Source organism: Lycium ferocissimum, chromosome 7, assembly GCF_029784015.1.
Source record: "Lycium ferocissimum isolate CSIRO_LF1 chromosome 7, AGI_CSIRO_Lferr_CH_V1, whole genome shotgun sequence".
Taxonomy (NCBI): Eukaryota; Viridiplantae; Streptophyta; class Magnoliopsida; order Solanales; family Solanaceae; genus Lycium; species Lycium ferocissimum.
Window position 1 is genome coordinate 2768351 of NC_081348.1, and position 19399 is coordinate 2787749.

At 36.3% G+C, this 19399-nt stretch overlaps 2 long non-coding RNA genes and 1 pseudogene across 5 annotated transcripts in view; 1 reads left to right on the forward strand and 2 right to left on the reverse strand.

Moving 5' to 3' along the window:
• LOC132063104 (uncharacterized) overlaps positions 1–824 on the reverse strand; it is a 25850-nt gene extending 25026 nt beyond the window's left edge. For both annotated transcript variants that reach the window (XR_009416332.1, XR_009416331.1), the window contains exon 1: positions 620–824. This is a non-coding gene — a long non-coding RNA (uncharacterized LOC132063104). The remainder of the gene's footprint in view (positions 1–619) is intronic.
• Positions 825–2888: 2064 nt separating this feature from the next.
• On the reverse strand, positions 2889–6225 carry LOC132063105 (uncharacterized). 3 transcript variants are annotated; one of them, XR_009416333.1, is made up of 2 exons: positions 6090–6225; positions 2889–3330 (listed from the first exon to the last, which is right to left on the reverse strand). It is a non-coding gene; the product is annotated as an uncharacterized LOC132063105 (long non-coding RNA). The 3 variants fall into 3 exon arrangements; XR_009416334.1 differs by having other exon boundaries at positions 2889–3362; positions 6090–6217; XR_009416335.1 differs by having other exon boundaries at positions 2889–3365; positions 6090–6217.
• A 583-nt stretch (positions 6226–6808) lies between these two features.
• On the forward strand, positions 6809–12519 carry LOC132062463 (protein NRT1/ PTR FAMILY 1.2-like; annotated as a pseudogene).
• Positions 12520–19399: the final 6880 nt, after the last annotated feature.

Consider the following 19399-nt stretch of genomic DNA (forward strand, 5'->3'; position numbering starts at 1 on the left):
AAGAATGAATTAGTAGTCATATTTTGCATACTAGTAAGACTTATATGCATTCATGGCCCACACACATGTGTTGGAGCAATTAAAATTGGACACAAAATGGGTGGGACCTTTTCTATAGTCACACCCGCCAAAAGCGGCCTAATTTCGTACGATTTCCAACTTTCAATTATATCACTTTTGGTCCCAAATCTTCCTAAATGTCCCATGCAAACAAATTCATGAACAACTTATGGTTCTGTAGCAAAATCAAGGTCAAAAATCGACTTTGTATCCTTAACGGTTTTAACTTTAACTTATCATAGTTAAACCGAATTGTCCCAATGTACCAAAATACGGGATATAACACTTAGAACAGAACTTCAACTTTTAAAAGACTAATAAAACTTTTATATTTCTTTTTCTAAGCTTTTTTCGACCTCTTTCCATGGTGAATAGGGGGTTCTATTTATAGAAACCCCAAACGTTGAAACTATCTCTCATTTTCGATGTGGGACTTTGCAAATTTGCAAGTCTCACACACATACCTTCATATAAACGGCTCAGATAAAAAACACAAACTAAATCAATGGCTAAAACTCAAATCTGCACATATATGAAAAAGGGAAAGGGGTGGGTATACCTTAGGGCGTGTTTGGCCGAGATTTAGGGGGAGAAGGACAAAGCATTGAATGCTTTGCCTCCTTCCCCACTCCAAATGACACCAAAGACAGTGGAGACTAGGTGGCGGAAAGAAGGGCGGCGCTAGGGTTTTGCCCTAGCCTCCTCTGTTTTCTCCATTTTACAAATGAGGCCCCTCCCTCTTTTTTTTAATAAAAATGAAATGGAAGCGGGGGGTAATGGAGTATGACACTCCCCCGCTCCTTTTAATCTTTAGCTGGGCTAGGTCGCGGGTCAAATGGACTGGGCCTGGCCTACCCATTTAAGGCCTGGTCCCAATGTACATACACATGCGTGTATATACACCATGTGTATCGATATATACGTGGTGCATATACATACATATATATGGCTGGTAAAAAAAGCTAATACATAAAAAATAAAAGAACACATTGTTAGCCCATTAGGACTTAAACAGTTTAAGAAAAATAATTCATAAAACAAAAAGCAAAAATCATTTGCAAACATTGGCCTATAAGTTGAGAAAATAGGTCGATTACACAAGCGCGCCCAGAAAAGGGCAAAATGGTCAACCCTTTTAATTATTCCAAGTGCCTTAAAATCCCTCATTAATCTAATTTCCCTGATTTAATTAATCGAACAAATAATTATTAAGAAGGAGTTTTCTCGCCCCTCCACGTAATAAAAAGAATAAAATCTCCACCAAATTTGAAATAACTTCAAATACCTCTTTATTAATTCAAAAGGGTGACATGTTGTCCTGAATAATTTATAAGAAATACCTAGACCCCCTCGGGGGTGCACAGCTGATTTTATTTATTGTCCAAGGACTCCGAGCGCTTAAAAATAGATCCCGGGAGGTCAATTAGGTGTCAACACTCACCCTCTCTCCTTCTTTTTTCTGCAAATCCTTAATGGATTTTGACTTATTGCTTGCTAAAAGCCTCAATTTCTATTGGTTTTGGTTGAATCGCAAGGATTCACGAAGAAATCCCTCAAAACTCACAAGTCTCACATCGGTTGAAAACCAAAGTTTGAGATTTTTGGGTTTCTATATAAAAAAACCCAGCTTCTACCATTTATAGAGACACACAAGCTTATTCACAAGTAGAAAAACTTTAAGGTTTGAGTTTTTTGGCAAAGTGACCAACTAGAATTGGACATTTTGCTATTTTACCAATTTTAGGGTTTATTTTTTTCTTAAAATTTCATTAAGAGTCCTTCTTGAGTTGAGACTGATTGTTTTCAAATAGTTTTTATTTTAAGTTATTACTTTTCAGGTTATTGCTCGAAGGTTTAGTTCGCTGAAGTGGCGAATATCTTCCTACAGCTTCTGCATATCCCATTTCAAAGGCAGAAGTTGGGTCATTTTTATTTTTGGTTATTTCTTCTGGATTGTAGAAGCTCTTGTACGTGTCTAGACTAGGTCTTAGGAAAGTGTTTTTTTCTAAATTAATAAAGAGTTTCAAGATGTTCTCGCTATTATTTATTATCATATGTTGCATTTGCTTTCCAAATGATTTTATTAACGGGATGGTTGGTAAGGGTTCGCCTATCAGGTGAGATGATGTAGGTGCCTACACGAACCGTAAATTGGGTCGTGACAAGTTGGTATCAAAGCCTAGGTTACCGGTCTCACAAGTACAAGAGCAATGTCTATTAGAGTCTTGTAGAATGGTACGTTAAAGTCCGTACCCATCCGTGAGATGCTATGGGACATCAAGGAAATTTTCCCTTTCTTCTTTCCTATCGTGCTACCTCGGTCACCTTGATCTCCTAGTCGAGTCCAATTGGTACCTAGGTGATTCCAATTGGTATCTTGACAAGTCAGTTGGTATCTGGGCGATTCCAATTAGTAACTAGCAGTAGTGTCTTGTTAACAATATATGGTATGTTTTTGTGCGTGCGGAGATTAATTCAATAAGTTCCCTATTTTGTGCAATTTTGGTGGGCATCAGAGAATGCCCACTGGCTCAGTACTCTCGCTGCAGCGGTGAACAACTCGCGCCAGCGGTCTCGCACCCAAGATAGAATATCATGGCACATGTCTCATGTAAGAAATATACTGCGCCGGCAGAACCCTGTAGCAGGCTTTTGACAGCTACATCGGACCCTCGATGTCCCTTTACTCCGCTGCTGCGGACTAATTCTTGTCACAGCGCACTCGCTACAGCGGAAAAGCGGCCGATGCAGCGATCGCCATTTACTAGTAACCAGTGTTCCCTGCTGGAAGATTTCCAACCTACTGAACTCCCCAAGAAAGCCAGCAATTTCAAAAACAATATATCCATAACAACATCTAGCCCAACGAGGGCAAGAGTCATCAAAATGACAACCAAACATCCAAACCAAAACGCGAAAACACAAAAAATAAATTGTTCAACATGCCATCAACAAACCAAAAGAAATATCATTGTTTGAAATAAAAGCCCGAAAGGGCAAAACCATAATTAAGGGGAAGAAAAACTATGCCACCACCTTGCTTGTCGCCTCATCCTTCTCATCAACAAAGTTGCTAGAAGACTAATGAACCCTTTCAATTGTTTGACGTTGCTAGGAACAGGCCAACTTTGTGCAGCAATTATCTTCTTTGAATCAGTTACAACACCTTCAGCAGTAATGAAGTGACCTAAGTATTCCACCTTAGGTACACCAAATTCACACTTAGCCATCTTAGCATGAAGTTGATATTGTTGCATCAGCCCAAAATAGCTTTTACATGATCAAGATGAGCAGTCATACTTCTACTATAAATCAAAATATCATCAAAAAACAAAGAACACTTCTACTATAAATCAAAATATCATCAAAAAACACCAACGCCGACTTCCATAATAAGGGCTTAAAAACATAATTCATCAATCTTTGGAATGAAGAAGGTGAATTAGTTAAGCCAAAAGGCATAACTAAGAACTCATAATGACCTTCACGGGTCTTGAAAGTTGTTTTCTGAGTATCAGATTCAGCCATTCTCAACTGATGATAACCAGCCCTAAGATCTATTTAATTTTAAAAACACTATTACACCACCTAACTCGTCAAGAAAATCCTTAATAATGGGTATAGGAAATTTATCTTTTATTGTCAATTGATTCAATTCAATTCCCTATAATCAATGCACAACCTCCAACTGACATCTTTGTTACCCACCAAAACAACAGGTGAAGCATAAGGACTCGTGCTATGCTAGATCACCCCTTGATTCATCATTTCCTGAACGAACTTTTCTATAATGTCCTTCTTCTCACCAAGATATCTATAGGGCCTCTTATTCACAGGATTTGCAGATTCCATCAAGGGAATCCTATGATCAAAAGAGCCTCTATGAGGGGCTAAAGTAGTAGGCACTTCAAATATACCTGAGTATTGTTGTATGAGAGCAGACAAAACTAGAGATAATTCAGCTTCCTGAATAGCTTGTATATTGTAACATTGTGCTCCTTCTGTTTCCTGATCCATCAGTGCCATCTTGAAAAACTGAGTCTGTGATCCTTCTAGTTTGGCTACTGAACTGGCCCTAGCTGATTTAAGGTGGTTATTGGCACCCCTTAATACATGTTTCCTTTCCTGCCTTGATACACAAACTCTATGGTCTTGTTTTTAAAGTCAAATAGAATCCTACCCAGAGTGCTAAGTCGTTGCACTCCTAGTACTATATCCACATTTCCTAAAGGTAGCAACATAAAATCTGATGAAAAAGTGGTTCCTTACAATAACCATTGTAAATTTCTACATACAGCAGTTATTTGCACTTTTCTACCATCAGTTATAGATGGATTGTTCCATTATGGAACTGGATTAGCACCCCAACTTCTTAGCAGCTTCTTGATCTATGAAGTTGTGTGTGCTTCCAGTATCAATCAAGACTTGCAAGGGCCTTTTCTCATGGTAACCAGTTACTCTAATAGTCTGATATCCAGTAACTCCAGTAAAAGCTTGCAAAGATATAGTCATGAACTCATTTGCTGCTTTCATGACTTCTTGTTCCTGCTCCAATTCCACCAATTCAGTTACTGCTCCCTCATCAATCACATCCACCAAGTAGATCTGTTTCTTTGATTTACAAATGTGTCCAGCTACATACTTTTCATCACAAGAAAAACATAACCCCTTAGCCCTCTTTTCATCCATCTTTGCAGCAGTTAACCTTCTTTTAGAACTCGGACCATTAAACCTGTTAACTCTACTCACATTTGGTTCAAAAGGTTTCTTAAATGTTGAATTTGGTATGAAGGATTTTTGGAAATTGTAGGGCTTAGAATTGTTTGGAGTGGGTAAAATAGCAAGTTGTGATTTGGTTGTTGGTGTCAAACTCCAAGTTTGAGCTTAAGCTTCCAAAACACCTTCTTGTAGTCTAGCAATATTGTATGCTTGCATCAAGGATCTAGGATTTTGAATCCTAACAATTTGTTTAGTTTTGGTTTTAAACCTCCTAAAAAACAGCTGAGTGCATTTTCATTTGACAAATTCACACCAGCCAAAAGTCAGTCAAATTCAACTTGATAGTCCTGCACATTCCCAGTTTGTTGCAAGTTCTTCAATGCTTCCATAGGGTCCTCAAAACCCTCCGCAACATATTCAGTCCAAGTAGGATCTAAATTTCTACATTTCATATAAGATCTATGCCAAGTAATAGCTTCCCATTTAAATGAATAGAGGTTACCTTCACCCCTTAATCAAAAGCAAGTTCATCTATTGAAAAGAATTGATCCACCTTGTATAACCATGTTCGTAAATCAAGACCAGTGATCGAGGAAATTTTAATCAAGAATACCTAGTAAAGAAGTTACCAGTATGAGTACTATTCTCCTTAGGTCAATTCTCATGTTGGCATTCTGTCGAACACATGTTGTTCAAAGATTCCACCCTTTCTAGATCCTTATCTTTTCCTTTAAAACTCAGATAACCAATCGGCTCCTTGAGTTCGAGCAATTCCTTAGTTGTTCGGACATTTCGATCATTGATACTTGACATTCCTTCCATAAACTTCTGCAATTGTTGTTGAATCTGCAGAAATTATCCTCCATTTCTTCAACTGATTTTTCTTGATTTTTACTACGGGTCATTATCATACCAAGGATCGTGGGTTCTGATACCACTTGATGCAATCAATTGAAATCGCAAACTAAAAATGTTAATCTAGGATCTTAAACTCAAAGAAGATGATAGCTAATTCAGGGAAAGAGCCGAGAAGATAGCTTGAGAGAAATTGTGAGAGAAAGAATAGAGTTTGATCTTATTATCATAAATGAAGTCAATTACAATGATGCAGTATATTTATACATTAGAATATACTCCCTAAATGCAGTAACTACTTGACTACAGTTCACTGTGCTGTGCACATCAACAATTAACAACTTCAACTAACTTGTAACTAACTCCACATCAACTAACTAACTCCACATCAGCTGCAACTTGTATCTACAGCCCTCAACTTGCATGAATATAATACATAAAGAATAAGAAAATACCTTAGATATACGGTTTAATTTTTTATCGAGGTGTTTGGGTAACAACCTCTCTGGGCCCTAGATCCACCCATGCGCGACAAGCAGGTTATAGAGAGGTTTGACTGTACATAGATTCAGGGAAAATGTCAAAAAAGAAAAATAGGAATAGTGGTTATAAAGAGGGGTGTGTGTGTGTGTATATATATATATATATATATATTATATATATATATATATATATATATATATATATATATATATATATATATATATATTCTTTCTTGTTTAATGCCGTTTTAAATAATCACGTTGTTGGGTTCACTATTCGGGAGCAGTCATCACGTTGGACATAAAGTGAATTAAATTAAGGCCAAACCCATCGACAAACACGTGGCTATTGTCCCCTTGTTCTTTAGACACCCGGTCACACCATGAGCACCTAAAGTGGCTCTTGTTCCATTTAGACACTTCAGGTGGGTCATTCCTATTCCACTTAGACATTTTTTGCACCATTATCGGAGTAAAACCAATACCCGGTCGTAACGGTGCAAAAAGTGTCTATAATGGATGTGGATGACTACTGGTGTGAAAGGGGGATGACCACAGTCGATGGGTTTGGCCTTAAATTAAAGTCCAACATGTTCCATGCGTTAAGACTTTTAACTACTAAACCAAGCTTTTGCGAGACAAAAAAAAATTGGCCTTTTTTACTCTCTTTCTTTCAATATGCTAGGAGTAAGCAAGTGAGTTTTCATAGGGGAAGAAATGGGCAACGATTCAGAACAAGAAGAGTTACTGAAGCAATCACACGATTCAAGAAAGGGTGGTCTCAAAACTATGCCTTTCATCATAGCCATGTGTCTTTGTTTCTTTAATTCTTTCCTTTGTCTTGAGTTTACTGATCTTTTTTTATTTCCTTTTTCTTGTAGCCAATGAATCATTTGAGAGATTGGCATGTTTTAGGTTGCTCCCAAACATGATAATCTATATCACAACATTTTATCATATGGAAGCTGCCTCTGCATCAAGTTTACTTGGAATATGGTCAGCCCCTTCAAATGGTTTGGCCATTGTAGAGGCCTTTGTTTCTGATTCTTACTTGGGAAGGTTTAGGGTTGTTGCTATTGGATCCATCTCCAGTTTAATTGTAAGTTACTTTTATTATTTTATTTTAAGCCATTACCATCAGCATGTCAATGATTTCCAATAAAAGTTACAAAAAACAGAGAGGGACATGTGCCTAACCTCTGGCAAATAGCAAATAGTGGAAGTTAAGGGCCCGTTTTGAAAGATTGAAAATCATGTTGATTTGAAGTTGAAATTTTGTTTGGACGTACGATTTTGGATTTAAGGCACGTCTTATGTTTATTTTTTCTCATACTATTTTAAATACCATATTGAAAACCACAAAATTTGTGAAAACTATCAAAACTTCCCCAACTCTTATACAATCTTACCAAATGAGCAAATCATAGTTCATTAACAAGGTATGGGAATATTCTAAGGCGCCGCATTACTAAATCACATATCTCTACGTTTATCTTATAAATAATTTATAAATGCTTGCATTTACATGCTACTACAAACTTTTAAATACACATAACTTGACAAAGATTTAGTGACCCAAATAAGCAACAATAATAGCAACTAGCTATTCTTTAATATAATCCTTCCACATGATGCGGACAATTTCTTCACGTCAAGTACGGGTCTCTTTTTCTTTTTCTTTTTTTTTTTTTTTTGCAAAATCTAAAATGTTGGGTAATTTTTTACAAAATATAAACTTATGAGTCAAATTTTACATTTAAAAAAAAATTGAAATCATGATTTGGAATCTCAAATTCTACTTTTTGAAGAAATTGGGCTTTGAAATCATGATACGAAGTTGAAGTTGAAATCTCGTGGATTCGTAAACAAACACTGATTCGAAATCATGATTCAAAATAGCATAAGCAAAATACATGGTTTCAACTAAGGGTGTACATGGACCGGGTTGGTTCGAATTTTTCAAATACCAAACCAAATCAATTGCGTTGGGTTTTTAAGTTTATAAACCAAACCAAACCAATAAATTCAAATTTTTCAACTTCGGATTTTCTCTAGTTATTCTATTTTTTCGGGTTTTTTGGATTTTTTTTCCGAAAAAGTCTTCATACAAAACATATGACTTTTACTTCAAATATTTCTTTAGTCCTAGTAAGATACAACTATATAATTAAGGTGTTTCTTAAGAAAATAACACAAAATGTGAGATGGGTGATGACATCGTATTAAAATATTGAACAAAAAAAATAATAAAATCTGTTAACATAAGTATTGCTAATTAATAAGCCATAAAGAAAATGACTTTAATCTAAATACTAAATTATGCTAAAATAAGTACGGCTAATAAGTATTAATTACAGGACAAAGAAAAAAATTAAGCTATGTATTTTTACGCTCTAAACCAATTATGCAAAACTAAAGAATAGATATCCAATATTATTGTCATTCCTAGTGTTAGAATTGAATTTCTTTTGTTAGCATTAGTGTTGAGTTGGTTTTGATTTGGACTTTATTTGAGTTACTAATATCCATGGGATATAAAACTTATTGGCATTAAAAATTCTAAGTTCAAGCTTAAAATAATATGATAAAAAACTATGAAAAAATTTAAGAAATATTTACAAATTACATTACAAATAAATATTTTATGTATAAAATATTTTAAAAATCAAATACACGTAATGTCGGGTCGGTTTGGTTCGGTTTGACTTTTTTTTAGCTAAAACCAAACCAAACCAAACCAAACCAATGATGGTCGGATTTTTTTTTTCAACACCAAATCAAGTCAAACCAACCCACTAGTCGGGTTTTTTTCTCGGTTTATCAGTTTGGTGCGGTTTGTCGGTTTGCTTTGTACACCCCTAGTTTCAACTAACAAAGAAATTACATTTGTCATATCTTCTCTAAATCCAAGGGAATTGTCATCTATCTAGTTGAAAAATTCTCTTCACTTCCTTAGGAAGTTGTTGAAAAGAGTAGTAGCGGGTACCATTTCCCCTTGAAGAGCTAATTTGGCTAGGAAGCCAGCCACTTGTTTGACTTCTCTATAGCAATGTGAAATGCTCACTTGTGCCCCTTCATAGTCTGGACAGTTTGTTTAAGGAGGTTTTTCAGCTTCAAATTATTGGTATTTTTGTCCTTAAGCATGTTTGTAACCACCATTGAGTCCAGCTCCCAGATCATATTTGTTCTATCCAACTTGATTGCACCATTTTGTTGCATAGAAGAAGGCTGTCGTTGCTTCTGTCTGGTTGTTGCTTTTATACTGAATTAGGACTGAAAATGTCATAATGAGATAGCCATTGTCATCTCTGAGTACCCCTCCTATGCCAGCTCCGGAATTTTCATGTATGTAGCTTTCATCTGTGTTAGATTTGATAATTCCCATGAAAGGCTTAGTCCAAGAAACTTGCCTCCATCTAATGGGTATGTATCTTTAAATCCTTGAGCATATTTCAACCCAAATTCCTGCTAAGTCACAAGTTGGGAAGGCAACAGTGATAGCCGCTTTGATGTTCCATTGGATTTGCACTTCCATTCTAAATGTCAAGAATTTGATCTGATCCCCATACTTACAAGCCGTCCAATTTTCATATTCCCAGGCTATAGACATAGGAGTAATTTGTTGCACCATTTTGTGAACACTATTGGCAGTATTCATATTTCACCAAGTGTTGAAAATTCTAATGTTTCCCCCTTGGTGATTAATTCCAAGGGGGTTTCCAAAGAAATTCCATATATGTTTAGCCATCTCACTGTCACTGAACACATGTTGAACTGATTCATTTTGTGGTACTGTTCAACATAAGCATGTAGAATCCATTGGGTTACCAAATCCATGAAGCATCTCATCAAAAGGTAGCTTTTCGAGCATCATTCTCCAAGTGAGAAAGAATATTTTGAAAGGTAAGCATCTGTGCCAAACATTACTCAGAATGCCATCTTTCTGTTTCACTTCTCTAATGCTTTGCCAAACAGAAGCGTTTTTATATTGACCATCCTGAGTAATGTTCCAAACAACATTGTACTTATTTTAAAATTAAAAGTTCATATATCTAGGGGTAGCAGGGTTACTCAATTTGGACTTACATATTGCAATTTGTGTGCTTCATTTATCCAAAATCCTAATTGGTTTGATTTGTCAAACAAGGACACCTGCACATTGATGTTACGTTACTGGTTACCTTCTATGAGATGTTAATGATGCAACTTGCAATATAGCGACTCTGCAATCAAAGAAATTCATACACTTCTTTGTAATATGGGGCTCTCTGTTCTGGGCAAAAATCAATACTTTATTCTATTTTAGTTGTAGATATTTTTTTTCTTTCAACAGGGAATAAGAATGCTTTGGTTCACCACTATAATACCACAACTCAGGCCTTCACCCTGCAATAATCGACATGGTTGTAGTGGAACTACCCCTGTCCAATTTGCTCTAATTTTGTGTTCATTTGGGCTTATCTCCGTTGGTGCTGGTTTTGTTAGACCTTGATCTATAGCATTCGGTGCTGACCAATTGGACAACAAAAGAAATCCAAATAACGAGAGGGTTATAGATAGCTATTTCAACTGGTTCTATGCCAGTTTAGGAGCTTCAACTTTTCTTGCACTTACAATAATTGTTTATATCCAAGATCATTTTGGTTGGCAAGTTGGGTTTGGCGTCCCTGCTATGCTCATGCTTTTATCCGTGTCCATGTTCTTGATGGGATCTCCACTTTATGCTAAAAGTAAAAGCGAGAGGAATTTTGTTCGCTGGATTGTTTCAAGTGGCAGTTGCAGCATTTAGAAAGAGACATAGCAATGTTCAGTTGAATTATAACAATGAATGCTGCTATAAGGCACCTGAATCAATTCACTTAGCACCTTCATCTGACTTCAGGAATGGGCGTCTCCATCTGTACTGATTTATTAGACGTACGTTTAATTTAGCAAGTTAAATTTTTGTATGTCGAATGGTCTGCTTTTACCTTTTTGTATTCGTTTGACAAAAGTATAGTATATGTTTTCATTGGGATATGTAGAGTTCTTGCTAATAGCTACTTGTATGAAGAGTTACTTACTCCCTCAGTCTCAATGTATGTGATACTCTTTCATTTTTCGTCAGTGCAAAAGAATGACATCTTTCTATATTTAGTAATAATTTAACTTTAAACTTCTCATTTTACCTTTAATGAGATGATTTGAAGCTACAGAAATATCTATGGCTTATTTTGGAGTTTGGACCACAAATTTCAAAAGTCTTCCTTTCATTCTTAAACTCCATGCTCAATCTTATCTCACATAAATTGAGACCGAGGGAGTAATTATCTGTCAAAGACTAAATCTCTGTGTATTTCAGTGTCATGATGCTACTGATGGACTTACACTCGATCAATCCTTCCATTCATTGTATTGTGTAGGTATATGAATAGAGCTTGCATAATTCAAGATCCTCATAGGGAGTTAAAGCCTGATGGAACAGCTTCAAATCCGTGGAGCCTCTGTTGTGTGGAACAAGTGGAATCATTGAAGTCTTTTCTTAGAGTTCTTCCAATGTGGTCCACATCTTTTATGCCTGTGGTGTCGATGAGTATTCCGCTTTCAATATTTCAATTGAAGACCGTGGACAGACACTTGTTCCCTAGCCATCAGTTCGAAATTCCAGCAGGATCATTCAGCTTTTTTTCAATTTTTACTTTGACAATTTGGAATGTTTTCTACGATCGTGTCTTGGTGCCTTTACTCATGTCAAGGTACCCAAGAGGGCTAAGTCCAGTATTTAGAATGGGGAGTGGTTTGATTATTTCCTGCATGGCTATGGCACTGGCAACGATAACAGAACGCATGCAACGCAATAAGGCAATCAATGAAGGGTTTGAGGATGACCCGAACGCTGTGTTAAACATGTCTGCTTTGTGGTTTGTGCCACAATTTGCACTAGTGGGGTTGGCTGAGGCTAGTGGGGTCCGAACCCCCTGAAAATTATATTGAAGGTTAAAATTATTTTTTTATGTATATATGGTAGGTGTTGAACCCCATGAGAACCCCTTAACAAAATCACGCTTTGAATATGGTTGGACTAATTGAGTTCATTTACACTCAATTCCCAAAAAGCATGTCTAGCTTTGCACTAGCTATTTGCACGGTTGGCATTGCCATTGCGAACTTAATGTGCAGTCTTTTGGTGAGTGTGGTTGATGGTATTACTTCAGCCGGAAGTAATACGAGCTGGCTCTCCACCAATATAAATAGAGGTCACTTAGATTACTTTTATTGCCTAATCGCTTTCATAAGTGTATTTAACTTCCTGTATTTTCTCCTCATTTGTCGGTTTTGTGAGCATCACTATGATGGTCTGAATAACCGCTTGTCTCTTGAGGTGGAATATGAACAACTTTGATATGCATTTGAAATGTCGTAAATCTAATTTGAGGTGAAAATATTAATGGCTTAGTCTAATATTAAACAAGGAAACCTATATTGGCGGCAAATTAAAATTTGCTATGCATTTCCTCATAAATAAAGGCTCATTAAGGTCAAATATACTCCTCCGGTTCAAAAAGAGTATTCATTTATCAAATCAAGAAAGAATAAATCTTATTTTTTCAAATTTGCCTTATTAGCGTTAGTGTTAAGTGATCAAATTTTAATACCTATTTAATTAGGAGTAATTTAGTCAAATTACTTATTTTGCCTAGGACTTTCTATATTTTAAGAGGTGTGCAACTGGCTAAGCGGACACTCTTTTTGGATCGGATGGAGTATAAGTTGTTCACTTGGTACCATTATTAGAAAGCTGACAGGCTTTTTTCATTTTAAAAAAATATTATACTTTTCTGTTACAAATTCACTATTTTTTAATGTAGTTAAAGCTTCAGCTATAAAGCTGATTATTAACAATTTTGAGGCCACAAAATTTTGGGAGCCTAAAGGCTTTGCTTTTCCTCTTATTCTTCTACTTCTTCATACTGTACCTTTTTCTCGAGATATATTCTTCATGGGTACATTTTCATTCCTCAATATAATTGGTTACAAAGTTTTAAGTTGGCGAGGTCTCATTTGATTTTTATTTAAGGGCATGACAGATTATAAAAATCCGTTAGAAATTGACAAATAAATAAGTTGGATCGAAAGTGCACCGGGTTTATATTTGAGGGATAATTTTGAATTTGGACCTAAACTTGAGAGGCTATCTATTAGGAGTGAAATATTCAAAGGTCATACAGAAGATTACAAGCAAATCTTTGATAACGCTATATCAGACGACAAAAGAGAAGTATACCAAAAGAGAAATAATAAATTAATATGTTTGGTCAATTGACTTACATACTAGCAATTCACTAAGAAAAAAGGAGCACAAAAATATCCAGAGAAAATTCTCTTCCTAAACAAGACTCTACCTACCCTAAGGGACTACATTATGCCTGATGTACAAAGAAGAAGGAAGAGACTTCAATATATAGGAGTCGAAATCTTTTCTTCCATGAAAAGGATTAGCTAAATATGGAATAAATTTATATTTTTCTTTCTAGGAAAGGTAGAATCAATTATGTTAATGTTTTTCTCTTCTTTCACGTAAAAGAAAAATTCATATATGATAAGAAAATCATGTCAAACACGTAACAATTCTCATACTGGTCCAATTTTTTGACAAAATAAACTTGACCCACCTTATTTGCATAACCTTCAACAGATAATTGTTGCTTGCCGTGTTTAAAATTAATGTTAAAAAATTATGGTTAAAAATGGCATAATATTTTTATTTTTAAAGATGCAGTAACAGGAAATGTTGAAGTATGATTGAAAAATTATCTCCACGTGTAGTAGCACTCACAAGGTAGTTGATCCTCTATAGCCGAAAAAGATAGCATGCCGCTAGAAAGCTCTATTTACTGCACATATTTTGTCCAACATTGATTCTGCGTTCCATCTAAAAATATTTTTCTTTATAACATTAGAAACTCCTGAACTACGCACACAAAATTTGAGGAAAATTGGAGTGATGTGGAATGGTTTGGAGTCAAATTCAGAAGTGAAGTTGATATGGAAAGGGTCGTTATGACAAGTAAATCACGTGTGTGTATCGTGCATATCATTGTGTGTCATACACGGATTTTAATGGATGTATATGCATGATATACTCACAGATGTCCATGATATACACGATGATACAGAGGAATATACACATAATATGCATGTGAATATATACAAATATAAAGGGCTATACATAAATATATACCACTTCAAAAACTTATCTTCCCATCTCTACACATCCTTTATCATATCATTACCACAAAACCAACCTGAAATATCATTCTAATCCATAAGAAGAAAGGGAATATATAGGAGTAGGAGGAAAAGGGGTAGGAAATGAAGACTCGGGACATGAAGACTCGGTAAAGAGAAAGTAGGGTCGTTGAATCTTCGTTTCAAGACGAGAAAATGGCATAGATGTACCACTCGGCCCACAATATGGCAAAATATAGCACTATTTGTTTTTGTTATTGGCACCAGATGGCCCAAATTGCATCTTACCTAAAATATTTAGTAAAATATAGCCAACTACTAGTTCAAATGCTAAACCCCTATATTTTCCTCATCTCTCCATTCGAAAGGTCGGAGTTATTTTTTTGAGAGACCAGAGCAATGATTTTGTCAGGTCTTGAAAATGATAATTAAAAAAATAAACAGCTTTCGAAAATAATTATGCCACATAGCCACTGTACAATATTATACATAACACTATGCCTGGGAAAGCACTATATATAATGTATCAACCTTGTGTAAAGTGTATAATAGTGTATAAAAAGTATTTATAAACAAATAGTCAAAAAATCAGGTAAATACAACAAAGTATAGGCTACTTGGCGTAAATATTTTCAAATATAGACATAGAGCATAATTTTCCCTTATAATAATTGGTTAAAGTAATAAATCTAAAGCTTAAGAATCCAATTTGCCAAATGATTGAGCTGACAATTAGTTCGTGCCGAGAAAGCTGAACGCTCGGGTGATTTCCAAGTCACCATTCTTCTGATTGAATTGAGTGAACCCCAAAAGCAAGCATCTTGTTCCCAGAGTCCCGAACCAAAATAACCTCAGAAAAAAAAATTGAACCAAATTATCCCAACAAAAAAAAGTTACAAAACTGCCTTTAGCGCAGTAAATTACTGCGCTAAAGGGTCCCTGTTTTTTTTTTTTTTTTTTTTCTTTTTGTTAACCCCTCTTTCATTACACTTTTTAATGTACTTTGACCATAGATTAATCATGCCGGGACCCCGAAACTTCAATATTTTATATAAAACCCTACTTATTTTTTGTGCGATTAATAAGGTAGGCTCAATACATCAAGGATAAGAAAATCTTCGGATTGCCGTTTTAGTGGTTGAAAAGTACTTGAACGTCATTTTTGTTTGAAGGCTTGGTGTCATTAGCTTTAAGTTCTTCACGACTACTTGGGTTTAGATTTAAGTTTACTATTTTTTAGTCAAAATTGCAGCATTCATACAAAACTCAAAATAATTAAATTGCACCATTCATAACAATATCAAAATACTTAAACTTGTTCATTAATAAAAAATTCAAACTTTTTAAAATACAATCATCAAACAAAGAAAAAAACTTAAAAAACATTCATCAATTAATGCCCTTGAGTTGATCTTTTGCCACCACCGCGAGATGTGCCTCCACCGCGAGATGTGTCACCACCACTAGATGTGCCACCACTGCTAGATCTATCACCACAAAAGTCTCCTCCACCATGAGAGGTACTTCCACCGCGAGATGTAGTTTGACCACCATGCCGTAAGGGAAACTTGCGCTTATCATGACCAACATAATTGCAAAATGAGCATATTCGAGTGTATCTCCCCGATGGAACATCCATTTCATTACGAATACGGGAGTATGCGTTCTTTTTGAATTTACGGATAAATGCTTTATTTGCAACCATTGAAAATGGATCCGGTGGCCAATAACTCTCACTACCAAGTGGGTAGAACCTTCCAACATACGTTCTTGCATAATTTTCAATTTGTATATTCCTCGGCCATGTACTTATGGCGTTTTCCCATTGTGATAAAACACTTGAAGGCATGAGAACATGGTATGTGATATGATTGCCACTTGCCGCATGTGCATGTTCTTGGAATCTCACAAATTGTGTGTGACGTTACCTCCTTTACCTTGGTGCACACTTGTTGTGAGTTCAAATATGCGCTCTGCGGCAGAGTGTACTCATCCCATGTTTCGGCCTTATATTTGTGGTACTCGAACATTGTGACGGTTTTGGCATCCATCTTAGACTTTCTTTGCCGCCGTACGTGCTTTGGCCTCTTTTGATCTATTGACGAACCGCTCCACAACCTACTTAAAAATCATTCTCACCATTGCGGTGACGGGTAGTCTCCGTCGATTTCAACAAGCCATTAAATGACTTAGAGTTGTTTGTTGTCAGCATACCCCATCGCCTACCTTCATCCAGGTGTAATGTCCATTGTCTTTATCAATTGCGTTCAACCAGTGGAAGGCTTCCTCATTCGCCCGCCTAATAATGTCCGTCTGCAGGTCAAACTTCTTCTCCGATGCTCGTTGCCGCCGCTCACATCCAATTGCAAAGTCTTTCGGGATTCGATATGCCTTTTGGAAGTTTGCCTTCAAATTCCTTAAACAATAACGATGGTAGGCAAAGGGTGGTCGCCACCCCCGCAAATTGAACATATTGTGCAATATGCCAAAGATTTACGTCGAGATCACACATATTTCCATGCGATCCTTAATAACGTGTTGCCTTAAGTAGTCCAAAAATATACCCTAGGTACTAATGCTCTCATTAGCCGCAATTGCAAAAGCTAGAGGAATATAGCTCATTTGCATCCATTCCAACCGCAATTAGCAGACTTTTATGTCGTATACCCCGTACACACGTGTTCCATCTATTGATATTACGAGACGCCGATGAGCAAAACCATCAATGCATGGTTTGAATGCCCAAAACACAAACTCAAAAATATTACCGGGCACACCAGGCTTCGATTTGAGCTTCCATTCAACAACATTACCAGGATTGAAGTGTTGTAGAGCCGTCATGTATCTCGGCAACTTCTTGAAAGAGCCCTCCCAATTGCCGTAGACTATCTCATGTGCATGCCTACGCCCAAGATACGCCTTCCTCCTACTAACAGTTTTGCTATATACTTTCAGGACGGCTGTAATACAATCTTTAATAGGGAACCTAAATAAGTTGAAAAATCAGCATATAGCAACGAGGAACATTATATTAACTCCACAAATAAAATAAAATAAACTTAGGCGAAGGGGATACCTTGGGCTTTTTCCAATGTCGCCAACTAACACACGAGCAATCATATTGGTATCTAGATTATAATGATCATCTGAGAGGTCACCCATATCACAAGTGTGCTTTGTGTAGAACTTTGAAATAGTCCATATCTTTTCAGCAGTTTCCTTACATCGGAGCATCCATTCGCAGCCTTGATATTTTCGCTTGCAGACCAATCGCCAAAGTTTTCGTGTGGAATCGTCAACTTTAAACTTCCTCATCCCCTGGATGCAATAAATCTTAACAGCCCTTTGCAATGATTTTTTCGAGCTGAAAATCATGCCTTTTTCAATATGAGCCTTTTGTTTTAAAAGATCCACTAGCTCTTTCCACAAACTTCGCCGAATATGATCATCATCCCTAGTAATGACAAAGGCATCTGGGCGATCTTGAAGATGATCTGTTGAAATTGTCTTTGCGATTGAACCAGGGTCGACTCTTGTTGTTTAAATGGTTGCTGTGAATTCAGTTCCTCCTGGTGTGCCGGACTGTTCACCATGTCTTGCAACAGTTCTACTTGATATTGAGGATTAGTTCCAACCTCAACCTCATCCTCACTTTGTTCATCGTCACTTTCCTCCGCATTAGGTATTTCCTCACTATCGCTCGATGATGTCACTATATAATTCGGATAATCCGGACCATCCATAGCAGGTCTTTGCCTATAATTTGGTGCAACCACCACATTCTCCTTACATAAGAAAGTAGAGTATTTTAACTACTACACATCAAATAATACTTTTGATGTTAAAAAAAATAAATGTACCGATAGTAATCAACTGCACCGAAACTTGAGGAAGGACCATCGTTTTGAGTAGTTGGATAGGCTGAGAATGTTCCAACCTGATTCATCCATCCCGATTGAGGGGACCGTCCGATATGATCCATATCAGGTGTATAACCCCTAAATAATCTAATCGACATCATTAGTTGCATTCAAGTGAACTACATATAATAATAATGATGATGATGATGATGATGATGTAAAAAGTGAATATTTATCACCGCCCATCAAATTACCGACTTAAACTATCCGAGGCATTTGGCTTGTCAAAATGCCTTCATAAGTACTCATGTCGGGGTAATTGTGTTCATAAGTAGGTTCCGCTTGAGTGACTTGGCTTTGAATTCTAGACGGGGCTTCCGGGGAGGTCTATTTCGGGCTTCCCGAGGAGCCCTAGCCATGAATTCAAGTTGATTAATGGGGACCTTCTCTATGTACATTTCAAGGACGTTTAAAGTTATGCATTCCCTATAATCATAAGGCGCCTTCAAATAATCCGTCAAAGAACCATCGTCTTGAATGTACCACTGTCCATAACTAGTTACACCTTGCGGCGTAAATGACATTGGATATTTTCCAATTATAATTAAATCAAAATCACTCCTACTAACTTGTAGTCTATTATACAAGGCTTGGAGTAGTTTTGAGAATTTTAAGTCAAGTGGAAACTTAACATGGTATTTTGGGGGAGAATCATAGCGCAAATTATTTTCCTCGAATATAATTTGTCCGTCCCAGGATAAAGAAACTCTAATTTTTGAAACATCTTCCATTTTTTGACTAATTTAGGAGGAATACAAAATGGAAAAACTGGATGAAACTTAGAATTTGTGTTAAAAATTGGATGAAACTTAGAATTTTTTCTCTCATTTGAAATCTGTATTAATAAGATTTGAAGTTTGAATATTGAACCAACGCATGCATGCAATTAGTGTGTCTTGCAGTGTTACGTCAAATCAAACTAAGTACGGAGTGTTGCATAACGCATGAATTAACCGCGCTATGTCAGACTCTGGCAGAATAGCGCAGTAAAATACTGCATTATGTCAGAATAACGCAGTAAATTAATGTGTTATATATTTATAACGCAATAAATTTACGCGCTATTCGTCATAATGATATTTTACTTGCGCTTTATACATTTAATATGTTGTCACCTCAACTATCATACAGAAA